Raw genomic sequence first — 4,370 nt, forward strand, 5'->3', positions numbered from 1 at the left:
TGCAGGAGTAATATCCATTACTTGGAATTCGACATTAAAGATAGTGGGCCCAATTTGGATTGGAAGACTGATTTCTCCCACCACTTCTCTTTTAGAGCCGTCGAAAGCTCGAACGATCATGTTGCTCGGGCGCATTTGGACTCCCTTGATTGTCATTTGATCGAGCGTTCTTTTTGGCATCACGTTCAAGGAAGATCCATTATCTACCAAGACTTTAGCGATGTGATACTCCTTGCACTTTACAGAGATGTGCAAGGGCTTGTTGTGGTTCGGTCCCTCAGCGGGGATCTCTTCATCGGTGAAAGAGAGGTGATCATTAGCCGTGATGTGACTAACAATCCCCTCAAATTTGTCTTGGGAGATAGTATGCGACACATATGCCTCGTTCAAGACTTTCAACAGAGCTTGCCGATGCGGTTCGGAGCTTAGGATCAACGACAACAAAGTGATCTTTGCTGGTGTCTTGTGAAGTTGATCCACAATGGAGTACTCGCTTTGTTTGATGAATTTTAACAGCTCATCAGTCTCCTCCTCGGATTCTCTATCTTCCTCGGTTTTCTCCTTTTCTTTTCCTTTATTCTTGGGAGCTTTATCCTGAAGATCTTCGGGAGTGTAGATCCTGCCACTCCTAGTCATGCCCCCAAGTCCAGCGATGTTGGAGATATTGCTGTTGGCAAAAGAGTGGATGTCGTATATCCACGGCACAGCCTTATTTGATTCGTAAGGGAAAGGCCTTGGAGCGGTGATCCTTAATGGTGTTGGACCTTCCCCTTTGTTTGTCTTGATTACCAACAACGGAATTGACGTGTGTTCGCTTGGCGCGGTTGTTGGCTTACACTTGATAACGAACGGCGTGCGATCCATTCTTTGAACATACGCATCGATTAATTTTTTTCTTTTTATTAATGTTATTAATGAATTACTAGGAGGGATGTATGAAATGCAAAACTAGATCCCTCCATGATCTTTGATAAGAATGCATGATATGAGATGATGGCGATGAATATGCATGCATTGTGTTTATTCAACTAAGCATTATCATGTTTTCGGGATATTCCTAAAATGATGCATGATATTGCTTGGTTTGGATAAATAACCCTTCTTTTTTCTTTTTTTGGGTATTTTGTTTTTTGTATTTTTTTTTGGGTGAAAAGGGAAACTACCTATATGAATGTGATGAAGGTAGATGTTAACACCATGTAATGGAAGATTCTTATTCCTATTTATTCTTATTTTAAAAAGGAATGTTGTATGTTTAAAGAAATGCAATGTATGCTCAAACAATGTCACATAAACAATGCACAAACAATTCACTCATCCACGAACAGTCACGAGCGAATCACGAGGTAGGGGTATCCTGCAGAAAAGTGCATATTCAAGGTGGATCTAACTGTTCTCACCGGTCTGAGGCCCCCAAGGTGCCCCCATTATAGGGACCCAATTCCTCTCGTCGTAAGTCGATGGAAAGCTCCAACGCACTGTCGGACTCGAGTTCATGGTTATCACCTTGAGTGATGCTTTCCGACAACGGTCTACGGGCACCTATAGACCCATTCGACAACCGGCCGTACTAACATCCACTCCCTATGGCTTACCACTCATGCCCCCGGGTATAGAGGGAACTGTTGTGTGCAAAGGTTTGTGTACAGTTTGTATTCCAAACAATTGCGAGAATTTAAACATACAACAGTTATTTAAAGCCAAATAGATAAAACATATTATCATACAAGTGAGGGGTAATAAAGTAATTTTAAACTATTATTTTAAAAATAATCCATCACTAAATGGGACTGACTCTCGAAGCTTCCCCAGCGGAGTCGCCATCTGTCGCCACCGGCCCGAAACGGGCTTTCGGCATTCGCGAAGGATGGTTGGACTCTTTTATTTGTTTAAAAATATGGATTGCTAGAATGACTTATTCTCAAACTGAGACCTTGTCAAACGAGCAATTTTATTAAAAGGCTCACCAATCCATGTTAATCCCAAGCGGGACCCTCCATGGATTAGCGGTTTTCATAAAAAGGAAGGGTTCATGGAGTCGCCACCAATGTTTTACTCAAAACATTGGAAAAAGAAGTTTAAGGCAATCGATTCAAAAATCGACTTCGGCCATGACGACCAGAGTCGGGTAAGGGAGTCGGTTACGCGTGGGGAAGGTGTTAGCACCCCACAGCGCCCCTTTCGGGTTCCCTATGACAGATTATTTCTAAAAATAATAGTGCGAAATTACTAAATTACCCCTATTTATTCTAAACAATTATAACTTAACTATCTACATGATGACAGTTAAATATACACACAGAAAGCAGTAAAAGGAAGGACTTAAGAAGAAACCTTTGAAGCGTGCTTTTATATTCAAGTAAAACTGGGAAGCTTTTTGGCGTTCCCTCGCTCTACAAGCCCGCTCGCTCCCTCCTAGAAAATTTTAACTATGGAAATCCGGAGGATTTCCCTTCGACTCAGTTCGAGACTCAAGCAAAAAGCTCAGAACTCGAGAACTTTGTCGGATCAACTCTCCGAGTGATTTCTAGGCAGAGCACTGCTCAAAAAACCCAGAATACTCAAGAAGAGGGTTAAAACTCAGTGTAAAAGTGTGGAATGACGTCCAAATGACGTCTTATTTATAGGGAACAGGCGCAATACGGGCCCTGGAGTCAATACGGCCCGTATTGAAGTTTTGAACTACAATACGGCCGTATTGAATTCAGTACGGCCGTATTGAAGTTCAAGAAACCTCAATACAGCCTTATTGAGTTCAGTGCGGCCGTATTGAAGTTCAAGAAACCTCAATACGGCCGTATTGAGTTCAGTGCGGCCGTATTGTAGTTCAAAATGTTCAATACGGCCGTACTGAACTTTTGGGAGGCCGTATTGGGCTTCATTCCCTCCACTTCCTTATTTTGAGCTATTACAAGACCTCTAGACCTACAGAGAATCCTCCTAGGGCCTTCCATGAGTCCTTCTGGCTGACTTTCCTTCAGTCCTCAAGAGTCTTCAAGCTTTATTTCCGACCCGGACAATTTTAGGGGTCTACAGTTGGTTCCCAAGAAAGATGGCAAGTGGAGAATGTGTTGTGATAGTAGAGCCATCAAAAAAATCACTGTGAAGTATAGACATCCTATCCCTAGACTTGATGACATGTTAGATGAGCTTCATGGAGCCATCATATTTTCTAAGGTTGATCTTAAAAGTGGTTATAATCAAATAAGAATTAAAGAAGGTGATGAATGGAAAACCGCTTTCAAGAACAAGTTTGGATTATATGAATGGTTGGTGATGCCGTTTGGTCTCACCAATGCTCCTAGTAATTTTATGCGTCTCATGAATCATGTTCTAAGGGATTGTATAGGTAAATTTGTAGTAGTTTATTTTGATGATATCCTTATATATAGTAGAAGCCTAAGTGATCATCTAGGACACTTAAGGCAATTCTTTCATATAGTTAGGGAAAATCAACTCTTTGGAAACCTAGAAAAATGTACCTTTTGTGTAGATAGTGTCATATTCTTAGGTTTTATTATTAATAAAAAAGGGGTTCATGTGGACCCCGAGAAAATCAAGGCCATCCAAGAATGGCCTACTCCAAAAAGTGTTGGAGATATTAGGAGCTTCCATGGTTTGGCAAGCTTTTATAGAAGGTTTTTTCCTAATTTCTCCATACTTGCCTCCCCATTGAATGAGTTAGTGAAGAAAAATGTAGAATTCATTTGGGGAGAGCAACAAGAGAAAGCCTTTCTAACCTTAAAGGATAAGATTACTCATGCACCACTTCTAGCTCTTCTCGATTTTTCAAAAACTTTTGAGCTAGAATGTGATGCCTCTGAAGTTGGCATAGGGGCGGTTTTGTTACAGGGTGGGCACCCAATTGCTTATTTCAGTGAAAAACTTAAAGGTGCCTCCCTTAACTACCCTACCTATGACAAGGATCTCTATGCTTTGGTTAGGGCCCTTCAAACTTGGGAACATTACCTCATTCCCAAGGAATTTTTCATTCATAGTGACCATGAGTCACTTAAGTACTTGAGAGGCCAAGGCAAATTAAATAAAAGGCATGCTAAATGGGTAGAGTTTTTGGAACAATTCCCATATGTGATCAAATAGAAGAAAGGGAAAAATAATGTTGTGACTGATGCCCTTTCTAGGAGACATACCTTGCTAGTCTCCCTTGGATCTCAAATCTTGGGATTTGATCACATAAAGGAATTGTACTACAATGACTCTGAGCTTAATGAATATTACACAAAGTGTTTAGCAAAACCTCAAGGAGGTTTCTATATTTCTGAGGGGTACTTGTATAAAGAAGGTAGGATATGTATACCCCAAGGATCTATTAGAAAACTCCTTGTAAAAGAAAGTCATCAGGGTGGACT

Source organism: Cajanus cajan, chromosome 1 (genome assembly GCF_000230855.2).
Source record: "Cajanus cajan strain Asha chromosome 1, NIPB_CcT2T_4, whole genome shotgun sequence".
NCBI lineage: Eukaryota > Viridiplantae > Streptophyta > Magnoliopsida > Fabales > Fabaceae > Cajanus > Cajanus cajan.